The sequence below is a fragment of the Bombus affinis genome, chromosome 15 (assembly GCF_024516045.1).
Source record: "Bombus affinis isolate iyBomAffi1 chromosome 15, iyBomAffi1.2, whole genome shotgun sequence".
Lineage (NCBI taxonomy): Eukaryota > Metazoa > Arthropoda > Insecta > Hymenoptera > Apidae > Bombus > Bombus affinis.
This window is the reverse complement of record NC_066358.1, coordinates 91091-108636: the sequence shown is the minus strand read 5'-3', so window position 1 is coordinate 108636 and position 17546 is coordinate 91091.

Genomic DNA, 17546 nt, shown 5'->3' with positions numbered 1-17546 from the left:
AAATAATCCAATGTACAGTTTACGCCAAAAGGCAAACGGGTAAACACCTTCCGAAGGCGATTATAAACATAATTAGGTGTTGACTTTCCTTGCTTAATTTAGTTTACTGGTATCCCGGGCTTGTATATAATATAGAAAATATTTTTGTCCCTTTTAACCTAAATAGAGGTACCTCTATCTTCGTTGCCGAGTGAATTGCGCGTTTTATGATATTATTGAGCTTGATAAAATTGCAACAAAAACGAATTTCGTTAATATTCTATTTAGGCACGATTACCATCGGGCTACACCATTCCGTTGGACAATTTACCGGTTCTGGCATTATATACTTAACGAGATTATGTAACTCTTTCTTTAGCTTCGAGAGTAACAGTATGGCCACTTCACGCAGAACGGATTGAAAAATAGGTTCGGTACTTATACGCGTCCAAACACTCGCGGTTGTCAGCGGAATGACGGAGGAAAGGAGTTGCAAACCAGACAGATTACGAAATCATATCCGCTTGTGCAGACGACCTAAACGGACGTGCGAGACAGTGCTCCAGTGAAAGTGCGGCAAGAGGGAAGAGAAAGCGGTAAAGTGAACGCCCATCGACAAAACGTGGAATCATGCAGATTCCACCAATAAAAATAACTAACACAGGAGAAACATACTTTATAAATAGAGCTACAGGCTCTACAGAGGCAGAAAAAAAGACGTTAACATGGAAATATCACAAGCCAATGACGGGAACAATGAACCAACACATCACGAAGAAAGCTGGACGGTGGCAACTTCCAGCAAAAAACGCAAAGTAACCCCGTTCGCAAGCGGCAGGAATACCGAAATACCAGAACAAAATAATGGCTGCAGAAAATCAAACTGCATAATTCATTTAGCGCACTGCCAGAAGAGAGAACAACGGACCCAGCGGAAAGCCCGACAACCCGCATTGCTAAACCACCACCAATATACATAGATGCGAAAATAATAGATCCCCTCATTGAACTGTTAAACAACACGGCAGGGAAAGAAAACTACACCATTAAACAAACAAAAATAGATCGGGTGAAAGTGCAAACCAACACTCCAGACGCATTCAGAAAAGTGACAATATCACTAAAGGATAAAAATGCAGGGTATCACACCTACCAGTTCAAATCAGACAAAAGCTACAAAGCAGTAATCAGGGGATTACACCCAAAAACAAACACCGACAACATAAGCGAAGAACTAGCAAAAATCGGACACCAGGTAAGGTCAATAAACAACATAAACAAGTATGATACCAAACAACCATTACCGCTATTCCTAGTCGAACTAGAACCTAGAAACAATAACAAAGACATATACGATATAGAAAAATTACTAAACACAATAGTAAAAGTGGAGCCACCTAGACATAAAAAAGATATCCCACAATGCATAAGGTGTCAGCAATACGGCCTCACAAAAAACCATTGCAATAGAACCCCGGCATATGTTAAATGCGCAAAAAATCATCTAACAATACACTGCCCATCCACGGGAAAAATAGAGGAAGTTAGACGCTATAACTGCAACGGAAAACACCCAGCCAGCTATAAAGGTTGTGAAGCTAGGAAACAATTACAACGCAAACTGTTCGCGCCGCTACGAAACAGGACATACACTAACACACAAGTCCAACGGGACAGCACAAAACCCGAAACAATACCAAATACAGAGCACGCAATAAACACTAAACACATCAGCACCAACACCTTTGGTAGTCGAAGTAGTAGGCGCAAGTAACCAGCCAATCGACACACTCAGACAACCAATACGACAACAACAGTAACAACGTCACTACAGAAATCAAAGAACTTCTTAAACAATTCATCAAGAACACCGAGATGCTAACCAGAATGATAAGCGAACAAAACGCAGTACTTAGACAGCAAACGCAACAAATCACAGTCATACTACAACTGCTTACAAACGTGCTAAGCAAAAAATAAAAACGAACACGTTAAAAATAGCAGCCTGGAACTCAAACGGTCTACAACAACGGGCCCTTGAAATTAAAACATTCATATATAATAACAATATAGACATATTACTTGTCTCAGAAACACACTTCACTACAAAAAGCTACATGAAAATACCATACTACACCATATATGATACCAAACACCCCTCAGGAAAAGCGCACGGAGGGACAGCAGTGATAGTCAGAAACGATATCAAACATTATCTACACAGCCAAGTTAATAAGGAATATTTACAAGCAACCACCGTTACAGTTCACACTAGCAGCAACTACATCTAGTTGTCAGCAGTATATATGCCTCCGCGAAACAAAATAACATCACAAATGTGGGAAGAATACTTCCAGCATCTAGGAGACAAGTACATCGCAGCGGGAGACTACAACTCAAAGCACACGCTATGGGGATCAAGAAACACTACACCTTAAGGCAGAACACTGGAAAAATACATTAGAAATAATAACCTCAATATATTATCCACAGGAACACCGACATATTGGCCGACTGACTTGCACAAAAAACCAGATCTTCTGAACTTTGCAGTTACAAGGGGACTAAACACAAATAAACTAAAAATAACACCCAACCTCGAGCTCAGCTCCGATCATACACCCATAATAATTGAATACAGAAACAAAGCAATACACTATAGCAAACCAGAAACACTATGCAATAGAACCACCAAATGGCAAACTTTCAAAGAAATAATACAAAGCAAAATAAACTTCAACATCCCGTTGAAAACTCCTGAACACATAGACCAGGCAGTAGCAACATTGACAGCAACTATTCAGGAAGCAGCAAGGACAACCACTACTCCCGAACCAACCAGCAGACAAACAATAACAATCCCGCAAGAAATACTCGACAAAATTAAAGAAAAAAGAAAAGCAAAAGCAAAATGGCAAAAATACAGAACCCGAGAAAACAAAAAAACATTTAAACAAACTTGCAAAGAAAATAAAAAACAAAATAAAGGAGCACAACGATAACGAATTCGCAAAGTTCATAGGGACACTCTCCACACACGAGAACACCAACTATTCACTATGGAAAGTCACGAAAAAAATAAGGAAACCAATAATACTCGTCTCATCAATCAGAAAAGCAGATAACACATGGGCAAGAAGCAACGAAGAACAAGCTGAAGAATTCTCCAACCACCTCTGCAACACATTCACACCACACAGTATCAACAACAGCAACCTCAAAAGTCATACGGAGGAGGATCCACAAACCACTATTACCACAACCGACAAGGAATACACCATACCTAAAACATCAGCACAAGAAATTAAAAACATAACTGATAAAACAAAAAACAACAAAGCACCAGGAATCGACCTAATCAATGGCAAAATCTTGAAAAACCTTCCGCCAAAAGCAATAAGACTAATGACAATAATATTCAATGCAATTCTAAGAATTCAACACTTCCCCAAACCATGCAAATTAGCACAGATCAAAATGTTACACAAACCAGGCAAAGACCCACACCAAACTGCATCTTACAGACCAATATCACTGCTCCCAGTATTTTCCAAAATACTGGAAAAGATAATGTACGACCGCATAAAACCAATAATAGAGACAAAAAAACTAATACCGGATCACCAATTTGGTTTCAGAAACAAACACTCCACGATAGAGCAAATGCACAGGCTTATAAACGAAATAATAGTAGCACTAGAAAGCAAGGAATACTGCACAGCCCTCTTTATAGACATAGAGAAAGCATTCGATAAAATTAACCATGAAAGTCTACTACAAACAATTAGGAAACAATTCCCGGAGCAAATACACCAATTAATAAAATCCTACCTAAGCAGCAGAACTTTCGTAATAAAAATCAAGGACACACATTCTCAAGTTAAAGACATCAAGGCCGGGATACCACAAGGAAGCGTCCTAGGCACAATACTATACACATTATACACGGCGAACATACCAACAACTACCAACAGCACAGTATTGACATTCGCGGACGACACAGCTATACTAATCAGGCATACTAACCCAGAAACGGCAGTCAAAATACTACAAAAACATATCATAAAAATAGAAAATTGGCTACAAGAAAAACAAATAAAAGCAAACCCCAATAAATGCAACCATATTACATTCACGCTACGAAAAAAATTACCACCAAACATCCTATTGAACGGTACGCATATAACGCAAACAAAGCATGTCAAATACCTAGGACTCCACTTAGATCAAAAACTCACCTGGAAACTACACATCAAATCAATAGTAGAAAAAATACAGAAAACAAGGAAACAAATGCATTGGCTAACAAGCCGAAAATCCAAACTAAGCACAGAAAATAAAGTAAAAATATATAAAACGATCATAAAACCAATCTGGACGTACGGAATACCACTATGGGGGACGGCAGCAATGAGCCATATAAACAAAATAGAGGTAATACAGGCTAAAATCCTCAGAACAATAGTAAACGGACCTTGGTACGTCAGAAACGAAGATATACGAAGGGACCTGGGAATGCCAACGGTCAAGGAAGAAATTAGCAGATACTCCGAGAAATACAAATCAAGAATAGCAACACACACAAACCGGCTAGCTGCGGAAACATACAAAACCATAAACATGGACAGAAGACTAAAAAGGAAGCACCCAGCAGACCTTATAAAGGACATAACCTAGCAAACACGAGGATGGTATCCCGCTGGGGGTAGCCACGAACATGCTAATTTAACTGTTCAAAAATTCCACCAAATGTCCAAATTGGACAAATTGTGAATTTCAATAAAGAAATAAAAAAAAAAAAAAGAAACAGTGGAATAACTTAAATCCATACTAAATCTGCAATTAACTCCAACTTTATGTCGATACAATTCTCCTAATTTTCTTTTTTTTTCTTTAGTTGTCAAAATAATTCTTAGCTTCCAGAATAGTTCTGCTTTCCTACCCAGTTTCTAAAATCGCTAAAACACGTTATGTAACAAGGTAATAAAGGAAAGTTTATTCAGAAAAAAAATTTATGATATTCTTCGCCAACGCTTTCGTTTTCTTTATATAATTTTATCGAAAGTAACCAGGGACATTTACGACTGAGGTGTTCAGTACATATAATTGTCAGCCTTAGATATGCTGATTTAAAAATGGTTAGAACTCCCTTGCAAAGACAGTATCATTTCGGCAACGATAAGTACAATTTTTCATTTGACTGTACACTAATTTATATTATTACACATTGCTCCATCAAACGATACCTTAATTAATTCTTCGAATATAATTTAAATAAACTTTTTCGTAAGAACTTTTGGTTTCTTCATTCTTATATCATATGTATGCATGTGAATATTGTAATATACAGTGGTTAGTAATTTGTGTGTAATGCAAGACACTGTTCGACCACATTAGTAGTACCTCAAGAATACTTAATGCGTATGTGATTTTTCTGTGAATATCCGCGGATGGATCGATTGGAATGAGTGTATGAAATCTGCATAAACAGTGTTTATATGTGCTATTATTTATTAGTTATCTATGGGGGCAAAGGATTAGCGGAAACATTAGTCTTCTCCATACGAAAATTCCATGGGATAGTTTTCGTTACGCTGCTATGGATTTTAATGAATAAGTAGATTTAATATTTAATCTACGATTTTTCTTACAAAATCTCGTACAGGATGATTTACGTCTTCGAATGCCATAATCTTCTTTTCTACTATTTGTACAAGGTAAGTTAGTGCCCATGTATCATTCGATTTGAGGATCTCTGTTCACGCCGCTTCTTAGGCTGACCTACTTTCGCTCGTGTAAAGAGGTTTGCTCGCGCATAGGGATATTTCGTCTAATTTTTAATTGTTAATAACTAAAAAATGAAGTCGAAAATGTAGTTTTTTGTTTTTTTATCTTATTTTAATTTCACGAATCATCCCTTAAATTACCTAAACCTGTTGCCGAACATCCTGTATAAATATGTTTATTTTTTTATGTGTGTTTGCCAACTTCTTCAGGATGGCTTGACCAATCAGGATGATTACTTTTCTATCTCATAGGGCATACTCTTCCGCTGGTTGCTTTTCATGAAGAATATTTTTTGCAAAAATCGAACTTTTATGTATGTTTGTCGATTGCTCGGACTGAATTAAGCTATCAGGATGAAACCTTTTATATCTCGTAAAGATAGTCATCTGATGAGTACTGTTCACAAAATCTCTTCCTTTGTAACTATTGTTATGGAAAACACTGTCCACTAATCTGTGTCTAATCGTTCACTAGCTCGTCACTGGAAGCAATGGAAGTGACCAATTTTGTTTACAGAATTGTCTATGGAAGAGTACCGTGTCCCATTTTGTACATAAGCTTGTCATTCAAATCTAATTTGATTAATTTCTTTTACTATTAATTCCTCGCTTCAGGAATACTTGTGTTCAGGAAGAGTGGTTATAGGGAATAAGTTTCAGTTATTCCTTTGCGAAAGAAATTATCGTAATCTTTGCATTTCTACAAGTAATCTTTTGTCATATGGTTTATTCAAATTTGACTCTTGCAGAGTTCTTTTTGTAAGGTCAACTACAGTCCTATTTATTATAGCTCCTTGCGATTTATGTACTGCTCAGCTTAGGATAAGCGATAACATTTTTTGCTTTATATCTCCTTTATCTTCCGCTGCCTAAAAATGTTGCTTCTAATGGATTAGTCGTCCAATTTGACAAGTACTCAGTCTAGTAATTCCCCCTCTTCCAGCTGAACTTTTCAAAGTGCTAGCTATATTGATTTCTTTACGATTATCACTGCTAAGTTTATCAAACTGTTTATCAAAGGTATTGTAGTTGCGAAGGTAGTGTGATTTTTTCCATGAGTTACAATTTGAAAGTGGTTGAGTCAGCAATGGCGTGCGAAGCTTTCAGCATTCTCGCGTACTAAACTGGACCTCACTGACTGCTCTTTGATTCCCGTTACGAAATTGGAGCAGTTATGTAAGCGTTTTTCTATCCTTTATGGACAACCAATCAATGGTAAAATAGATCCGCGTATAATACAAGTAGTAAACTGTAGAACGACATCTGTCGCGTCTCTCAATGTTGAACGGTCTAGCGTTGGCGATATTTTTGAAGAAAAACCTATCTTGGAGGCACTTGGTGCTAGGGAAACGTTTTCTTTTTTAATTACGTGAAATGGTCGCAGAAATCAATAGGAATAAGTTTCACTGCAATAGAATGAAAAATGTGAAATTTATTGCATTTTACAATAAAAAAACAGACTCCTTCACGCTTTTTACTAATTTATAACCTAACAATCATTACAAAATAAGTATCGTTTTAAAGATAATTTTATTAATTAAAACTTTTTACTAAAACCTTTTTGCGTACGACGAATAGACTAAGATATAAAGCGAAATGTAAAAAGAAAAATCGATATTTCTTTAAAACACATCAAAGCAAAATTGTTTCAAAGTCACTTATTTCGTTCTAAATATTGTTCCGAACCAGATTCTGCAAAAACATTTCTACTATAAATTTGTTTCTAAATAAATGTTAATTTGATTGGGCTATCTATCGAAAGCTAATGTTTGCGTCGTTTATCGACATCTCGGAAGGTATAAACACGATAATATGCCACCTGAGCCACCACACTCTAGTGATTATCGGCATTTACTGATAAGCGTTTTCTATCTTCTCTCCACATCACCTCCATATTCCATATACATCTTATCCATATTCGTTTTAACCTTCACTATGATCAACTTATCCTTCTACACTACATTTTTTATCATAGAAATTACAAATATTGAATTCTTTACAATGAGATTTAAGAAAGATTTAAAGGCTACGTATTTTTTTGTAGATCTAGCATTGTATTGAGTAAGATGTGTTTTAGAACAACAAAAATGTGTTAATAATCCTCTTTTAAGGAGGTATTCTAGTCTAAAGGCATGAATTTCCGGCGGTTTTTGAAGCTCTGTACAAACGAAACAAAAAATATGTTTACTATCCATTTTTTTATCATTTGTTTATTGATATTTTAAGATTACATAAAAAATTAACTGAAAAAGCTCAAAATTCACAAAATTATGAGCTGGCAAAGTGGGGGGTCTAAAAAAAGGGTGTCCTGGCGAGCATGATTTCAACCCTTTTGATCATGTGAAGCAAAAAAGCCGAACGGATTCCTAATTAATATAGATGCGACTATAGCCTGAACGTTGAGAAAGTCAAAAAAATATTTTTTCACAAAGTGGCAGCCGTTTGAAAAAAAGTTTCCTTTTTGGCATGTTTTTTTGACAATTCTGAATTTTTTAAACATAGTAAAATTAAAAATTTTGATCTTAGCGTGGTAGAGGCGATAGAAGAATGTATAAAGAACATTTACACCAAATTTTAAATAAATCGATTTATTAAAACTTGAGATACCGTGCACGTCAACTCGAAAAAAAGTAGTTTCGAGAAAAACGCGTTTAAAGTTTTGAGACAAGTTTTTGGCAATTTTACTCATAGAATGGTACAGCATATTTACATATTTTTAGTCGGTGACTCCTGCTCTATACAAGAAACCTTCCTCTACTTCAAAATGCTCATTCTCCGAAGTTTTTCTATGGAGACGAGCAGTCCTGGCTTCCTTTGATGCCTCTGAAGCTCGAAGTTCAGAGCGCTCGATGCGAACTTCGTCTCGCCTGACTGCGAACGCATGAGCTTCTGGGCCAATCGTGATTCCCAAGACACTTAAGATTTTTAATATGGGTATAAAACCTTCATTAAAAATACACACTGCGAGGAAAGTGGAAATTTGAATTGTCTGCGTTCCTGTGTGGGTGTGCTTCGGAGAAAAAGTTCATGTTAACAAATTTAACGATTCGCTATTATTTTGGGTTTCAGAACCCAAACATCGTTCCAATTGAATTATTGAATTAAAATACATTAAAAGGGGATAAAATACAATAATGATTTTGTGAAGGTATTCATACGTAGGTACTCGGGCAGCGTCTACCGTCTATTGTTCATTTGTTTCGGTCGGATCGGAACAGATGCCGCGTCACAGAAATGGCTGTAACTCATAAAATAATTGAAATTTTGAAAAATCCTTTTAAGGGCATATTTTTGAATGTCTAAACTTTGGAAATACGAAAAAAACAATTTTCGATTTTTTCAAATTTGTAGACTAAAATACCCCCTTAATCTAATCACAATTTAGTCTTATTATTGTACAATATATTCACTGATAGAAATACTAAAAGCTCTCGAAATAAGCTAATGTGGTGAATATTTCAATGGAGCATATCCATTCATTCTTTGGTGAGGAGATTCGCTAAAGTACAGCAAGGGGTTAAGGTAAGGCCTTATCGCTTCTTGTAAGTATCAAATATAATAAAGCAAACTTGCACTTCTTCATTCACGTCGTGTAAGCGCTCAATACGCTGTTCACATCATTGCTTAAGCTGACCTCCCTTCGTTCATGTAAAGAGGCCCACTCACACACTGTAAAGAGGACTTCAAATGAAAAACAGGAATTAAGGGGACACGTTCCTATGTTTTTTCTTTTTTTTGTTTCTTTTTCTTAGCGTTGATCTCAATCATCTCGTTGATAACGTCCGCGTTATCAATAATATATATCGTTTATGTAACAACAACGCGGTGAATATCAGCCCATTTGTCGACTCAATAAACAATATACCGAAAAAATCACCGCGATAGAATGGAAATACCCATTATAGTCGATACAGTATCGTGCAGAGATTTTATCCTGATATATGCGGCAATACTAGCCATTGTATGTCATCAATTAAAATAAATTTCGAACTAGTTCCTTTAATCGATCATTACTTCGAATTTCTTCCATTGATATCGAATGCAAACATTCATGGTAAAATTCTTTGTATTTCTAACAACTATTTGCATGTATGGTTAATTCTACTGGAATAGGAACTTTTTGTGGCTCTCACTTTCTAGCATTCTTAAAAATGATAAATTGCATTATATTTGTATTATATTTGGAATATAATAATTATAACTTCATAGTCGAGTTATGAAGAACTATGAATTTAACTTATTTATATCCAAAAATTGCCCTTTATACATGCAATTTGCAAACCCCTGTCATACTAAAACTACAACATTTACTCTACGATCTATGTTCAGTCAATAGATTTGATGTTGTTTACTAATATTTCCGTTTTATATATATTTTATAATAGTCCTACTTATTATTCACATTTATTTTTACTTTAATTGGTTTCATTTTATTAACAAAAAACGCCCACAATCTTTGCCACAACTTTTACATTTCATTATCTGTGAAATCATTTCTAAAAAGGAAAGTGATATCTATGATATTAAGAAAAGTAAAGTTGAAAGTAATTAAGTGACGTCAATATACCTCATATGTTTTGTAACAAGTGACCACTTCTAAGTAAATATAATTATAAAATACTAGTAAGAACATTCAATTTATAATGCATATCAGCAGATATTCCGACACTTACAGCTGATTAATTAATCCTCGCAATGGACAGAACTTCGCGTATATCCTTTTATGTGCCACACTTCAACAGGAACTGTTTGAACAAGATCGAGCCTAGAGTGCATCAGTATCCTGAAACGTATCCCTATCGTATAAGAGAACAGTTTGGTAGGAATCATTAAAATTTGCCGAACCAAGCTTCCCTACTGTGTCAAACGAAAGAAGTTTAGAGATATATTTCCTCAGAACGGTAGTTTTCTCTCGAGCTCAATTTTTAATTTTCTCTCGCGTTTCTGTTTTTCTGTCCCAACCCCGGTCAGCATAACTAAGCGATATTGTCAGGGAGATGTCGACCGTTTAACACGCTCGACGCACCCGTCACCCAGATTTTCGCCGCCTTCCTGTCAACAACGTTGTATGATTGTTTCCTCATCTTGGGAAGCTGATTGCTCTATCAGCGGAATGGGTAATCTCGATGAACGAATCTAAATTAAGAAAAAGAATGCTGCGCGCGATTTCGCGATAACTAAACCAAGCTTCGATCGATGGAAGTTTAGAGAGAAGAGTAATCAAAAGAAACAACACATCATCGCGAAAACGCGGATGATTCACTGATGGGATGGATAGTGTGCGGTGGTAGGCAATCAAGAAGCAATAAAAACACGAAAACGCAAGGCGAATTACCGACAGCTGTGCGGCGTGGATAATCGAACTGACCGCCGCGCTGGTCCAACGTAAAAGTGGGAACTTCATTCACGGCAAGAATACTAATTCTTCGCGCGTTTCTTCAAAAACGTATTTTCCCACGCCACTCATTATCGTCGCCTCACTCTTCAAATGCCCGTTTAATTCGGTCTGATGTCATAAATATTTGTGATTTGTCGATATTCAGGAAAATTGGATTCGAGCCGAATATATTCCTGATCGGGAAAACCAATATACTCCATCGACATTCCCACGGATGGAATCAATCACTGAATCCTTGGAAACACGAATCCTAGTGAACGTACTCCGCTCCGTAATCGTCCTAATAAATAATAGAATAAAAGCTGATTAAGAATTGCGGTCTAAAGGCAATGAAGTACATGTATAAGGTGATATAATTGCAATTGAATCTTAACTCTTACAAAACTGAACTTTTTAAACTTGTAAAAATAATTGTTCTCAATTGTTAATAATAGAAATACATCTTCTTGAGCGTTTTTAACCAGTTAGCTGTTTTTGATGAGTATACTTGTCATGAAGAAATGGCAATATTTTGTGTTATGACGAGTATACTCGTTATATGTAAAAAGTAGTTATAATTTGCTGTTTAGATTGCAATTTAACAATTGCAGTAAATTGCAGTAATAAAATCAAAAAATAAAACAGTCATTTCATTAAAACTTAATTCTATATTATAACAGTCACAGAACTCAGTGTTTAACGAGTATATTCGTCATCGTTTACTTTTTACGATACATTTTAGGTACATACTTTTCAAAGAGGTCGCAATCGCTAACTGATTAAGATGACATAAAACACTAAAATGTAGGTGTGTAGAGGTTTATGTGTACAGGATGGTTGGTCGGTGAGGTTTAATGGACGAGATTGCGTGTTGTTGAAACCGTCGAATATATTTAAAATAATAAATTAATGTACAGCCTGTATACGTTGAGTCGTTAGTACAAAGTATAAATCGTAAAATAAAATCACGGATAAATACTCGTTAATACTCGTCGCATAACTCGGTAGATACTCGTGATAATGCTTGGATCGCTCGTCGGTACAGAATAGATTCTTAAAGATACTGTACTCTTTTCGGTTGCGTCGGTTTATTTAGACTAGTCGGGGGAGAGACGGAAAATTCAAATTCGTCTTTATTCGACGGTTGCATATAGCGGCGACATTGTTTTGCCCGGAATTTATTTATCATTACGTTTCATACGTCAAGGCTGTGTCAATGTCCTGAGGCAAAACAACAACATGGGTCGCTCTTGATTCACGTCGTCCTTTGACTCCTGTGCCGCTACAGGTGTTACGATCTGATCTTGATTTTCGGTGTTCGTAACCGTTATGTGGTACTCTAGATGTCGAATTTTAGATTTCTCGAGTTATATTTATGTCAAAACGGTGGTTGCTGCCACCACCATATTTGTAACAAATAGTTATTAACTATATCGATTAATTCGACTTTCATTTGTTATTTTTGAAACAAGGCAAACGACTGAATGGAATGATTTTAGAAACTTGTTGTACTCTTCTAGATCGCGACACTATTCCGAATATCCCAGGAGGTGTTTTAATTACTTCCGCGACAACCGAATCGATTAAAAAACTTGTCACATTCTTCTAGGGCGCAGCACTATTTTGAATTTCCAAACTGTTGTATCCTTGATGTTTTAATTCGTTAATGTAACCGTATGGATAGCGTTAACTAGCGTATGAATGCAACTGGTAAATAAAATTTCACGTTTCGCCTTATCCGCTATGTGCAAGAGTACTAGCACGGGAAGGACTAAAGTTTTGTTGGAATAAATAAATATTTCTAATATCATCTTAATTATTGACAATGATATTCAATGAATAATTTTATTGAAGTCGTATATGTTAGTCATACATGAAGTGGCACAAGTCCGAAATTGATAAAGAAAATGTTACAATGTTTAACTTCTCATCTTGCTTCTATGTATGGGTCGATCGCACTCTTGGAATATCGTACTGAGTTAGCATAATTGTTGGAGGACTGAATTGACAACTGAACAACTGAACTCTTAACAAACTTTTACCTGAACTACGGTTTGAGAAAATTTCAACTGGGCCCTTATAAATTTTAACGGAACTGCTTGAACTTTTAACTGAACTGAACTCTTTCAAATTTTGAACTGAACTACAAGACTCTCATAATAAAATTTCGACCGACTAGATTGGACTTTATAACTAAACTGAATGACTGACTCAATAACTAAAAATCGACTTTAACTGACTGACTTTTAAACAAAAAACCAATTGACTGCTTTTTGACAATTTTTACTGAATTGTTACAACATTTTTATTGAACTCCCTGTCTCTAAATGGCTACACTTATTTTTATGATGAGACTATCATGGCCAAATGTCACATGACGGATTATTCCATGATAGCGCTGAGTTTCGGTACGTGATTTCTTCTTCGGACGCTGGAATCTTTGGTTTTACTGGTGTCCTTTCAGAAATGCTAGTGTTTCAGCTGATGTAGTTTTCGTGGAATTATTATTGAAGTTGCCCTTTTCTAGAAGTCCTTGTTGCTGCACTCTTCATGCAGTATTAGTTTCTGTTGATGGCAAGTCTTACGTACAGGTCGTTAAATACGCAGTCACCTTGTTGATGCTGATACTTCATACTTTGGCGCGTGTGTTTGTTTGCCGCTGCAGATGCTGTGTGAGAGGATTGCAGCATATCAGCTTTCATTATCTGCTTATTACACTGTGTATTGTGGTAGGAGGGCGCGCGCAATGCGGCGCATATCAGTGGACATCTTATTGTTCCTTGTTTCTATTTCGGTATTCTTAGATTTTAATTTTGTTCAACAATAATGTTGTGTACTTGTTTGTTGATTTATTATGATATTAAAGTATTTGTACGTGCCATATTTTTTATTTCCCTTAAGTTTTGTGTTTTTAATTCCATTTGCCTAAAGTTGAGGCTCGCGTAATTCGCGATTTACTACGCATTTCTTTCACGGTGCTCTGCACGAGCCGTGACAATAGGATTGGTTTATTCGCTTTTCCGATACCGTTTTATCGAAGAGAAGTACATTCATCGTTTGTTATATGTTGCGTATAGTATATAGTATATCGAATATGAAAGTATTAATTGTAAATTTTAATATTTTAAGAATTTGTTAAAAACGAAAATATTTGTTTTAGTAGTTAGAGCGTAAAGAATATTTTGAGGTTATGTGTTACGTTAACGTACCATATACCGTATACTGGATATGCATCAGGCAACGAGGCTCGTTTAACCAGTCAAGGATTGTCAGAATAAAATAAAATTCCCGCGTCGAAGAGGGGTGACTTTGATTGTGTTTAAATTAAATTCGTTCGTTATGTGACTCGATTTTTGATAATGCAGCCTCTCTTAACCAATCAACATTCATCGTCTGATAACTATAGCCGTGGGTTATGACAATATCGCTCTTGAAATACAATTGTCTTTCCTAATGGATTAATTAAAGCACAAGCGAGAATCTCGGTATACGCATGATTTTCACGTGATTCTTGTGAAATACACGGAACTCTTCTCCATGCAACGTTCTCTTTTTTCTTTTCCTTCTTTGAGAAATCTAATTAAAGGCAAAGCAGAAAAGGAAAAGGAAAATAGTGAAGGAGAATTCCATCGCAAAGAAATCTTTTGAAACAATGTAAGGTCTTCACGAAAATTCAGAATTCGTGAAATGGAAGGAAGGAAATAGGCACTGAAAAGATTAATTAAGAGTCTTGATGAGTTACCGCGCAACAAGTAAGATGATACTTGCAGGACGTTCACTGTCAAAATATTTAATACAGATTGCTGTGTGAACGATAGAACGTCCGCAATGATTGCAACGTGGCCTTGCATAACCAAGCCGGGAATTAAACTGTAGGTAGTTTAGTTAACACGGGAAGTATTTTAATACAATTCGCGTACTTCCACGAAAAACAGAGACTTTCTTATTCGATACATCGTCAGTGAGTAAAGGTATAATGTTGCCTCGTAACCAGTGACGAAAACTGATTAAATTTCTCGTAATCAACGCCATTTCCTTCGTTATACTAGTGCAAGTAGCATCGTAGATAACAAAAATTGGATGGTCAATGCACGCGTTAACATCAGAATACAACAGACTTTTTATTCGCCATATCAGACACGGTTCATCGAATAAAACACGATAGGAACGAAAACTTGCGGATCGGTCGATACCATCTTACCATTTATTTAGAGCAACGATTGTTCTTTAGGTCTCGAGAGGGCAGAGAGGAACAAACTACTAATGATTGATCCTATCGTGGATGAGTGGCGTCCTAATACTTATAACGGAAGAATAAATGCCACGCGCAAAAGGTAAAACAGAGAAAGTAGACAAAAGAAAACGATGTCTACGACGATTCCTAACAGAATGCGAAAGCATGTTGGGGATACATACGGCGTGTGTACATGTATGGGAAGGAAATTATATGTCGCAATCACTATAACGTGATTCTACATCTTTGCATCGGTGGAAATTTATTAAAAAGGAGTGCTGAAAACTTAACCCTGGAATTCAAATTTGTTTCTAGTTGCATGGAACCGGAATTCATGAAACGGAGTTCACTTGAAAATTTAGTTTTCAATAGCTTTTGCATCTATGTTATCTTTGATGCGCTTTATAATATGATTTCATAGTTCAATGGCTGCGCCGTGTTTCTGATAACTCACTGCAGCTCGTAAAGAATACTTCAATAGTGATATATTGTTCTGTTGCTGATATCCGCATCATCAGCTGCCTAGTGTTATGATGCAAATTATTTACATTTGGGCGATATACGAATAGTATAGTTAATAATTTCCCTCTTAATTTACTGTCACACACAGTAATGAAATTTTAGTTTCTCGTTGATACGAGAATGCACAATATTACCTCTTGGTCACCAAATCGTTGGTCTAGCCAATCGCATCAATCTGGACTTTGTATTTAATAGTGACCCTCTATTATTTCCTGAGCTACTGAGTAGCTTTTTGTTGTTTTATCAACAATGCTCATATTATAGTCAATAACATAATATTTATATTGTATATTTTCTTTTTGAATATATTCATATCATAAATAAAATAGCTGCAAGAACTACTGAAACGTTAACATCATTATTAAAAAAAAAAACGATTGAATTTCGGCCCATAGTTCTCTTGATAAAGGTGGTCCTCGTAGCGAGTAGAATACGATGCGACCAAGTTTAACCTTGAATTTCAAATCTGTACCGATTTAGAGGTATAGAATCAAGCTACGATGATTGCGACACATAATTTCCCAGGGTGCATCTCTTCCAAGTGTCTGGTCGATGTCCAAAAGAGGAAGAGAAATAATGATAACAAGATTGGTACAGCGTGATTGGTACAGCGCCGCGATGCTATATACTGGAGGTTGCCTACATGCGCCTGTATGCATATGCAACTTCCGAATGTACGCTGCCTCTCGCCGGATCTCACATCCATTCCCTGTCGCTCGCTGTGTTTTCCAGAGAACGATTAAATAATGCTCTCTACTTTCCTTTTACAGCTATCAGCTTGATGGAATTACTAACTACGTAAAAAGGTAAGATTTAAAAGTGCACGAACGTTTTAAGGGGGAAACATTCGCAGATATTGATTGCCAAAAGTGATTTGTATCGATTTCTATCGTGATAGTCCCTTACCGCGGACATCATGGCTTAAGGATATTACTGTAATTATTTTATGAACATTCGAAAATTCATGAACGAGTTCTTCTGTGGCAAATAATTCAATCACATTAAATCCGTAAATGGACAATTGATTGACGGCAGCCGTAATGCTTTTTTTCATATCTGAAAAAGGATATCTGTAAAAGAAATAGAATAGGGGAAGTCTTCTTTAATCGCGTTCGATTCTTCTATAATCCGCGATGTAGAAAATTCGATTGGAAACATTTGCGACCAGCTAGGTTTCTAATGAATTATTTTTAAAGCTCGCGGGCGAGTCTAAATTCATTGTGTAGCGACATTTTTCTCTAACGTGCGTGGTCATTTGAAATACGAAGAAATTTACAATTCAGCCGAATAACGATCCGAAACCAAAGTAATTTATCGCGCTTTTAACATGTACTCGTTAATTTATTTATTAGAATATTTATTAGATACGTGGTGAAAAATCGCGCCTCTCAATATTTCATACATAGATGGAGATTAAGTTTTTTAATGGAACAAACATTCAACACCGACGATGCGCGATGCGATAAAAATTGTAATGTATAATTAACCACTTTGTTTTAAACAAGTGATCATATTAACAGGATTTAGCATTTAATATCAGCGTAGTTTTGCCATTTCCGACGAAAATAATTATAGAAGTTCACTACTTGTGACGCCAGAGGATCGTTAAATTTTCATAAGAGCTGCACGAAAGCGTCGAAAGTTTATT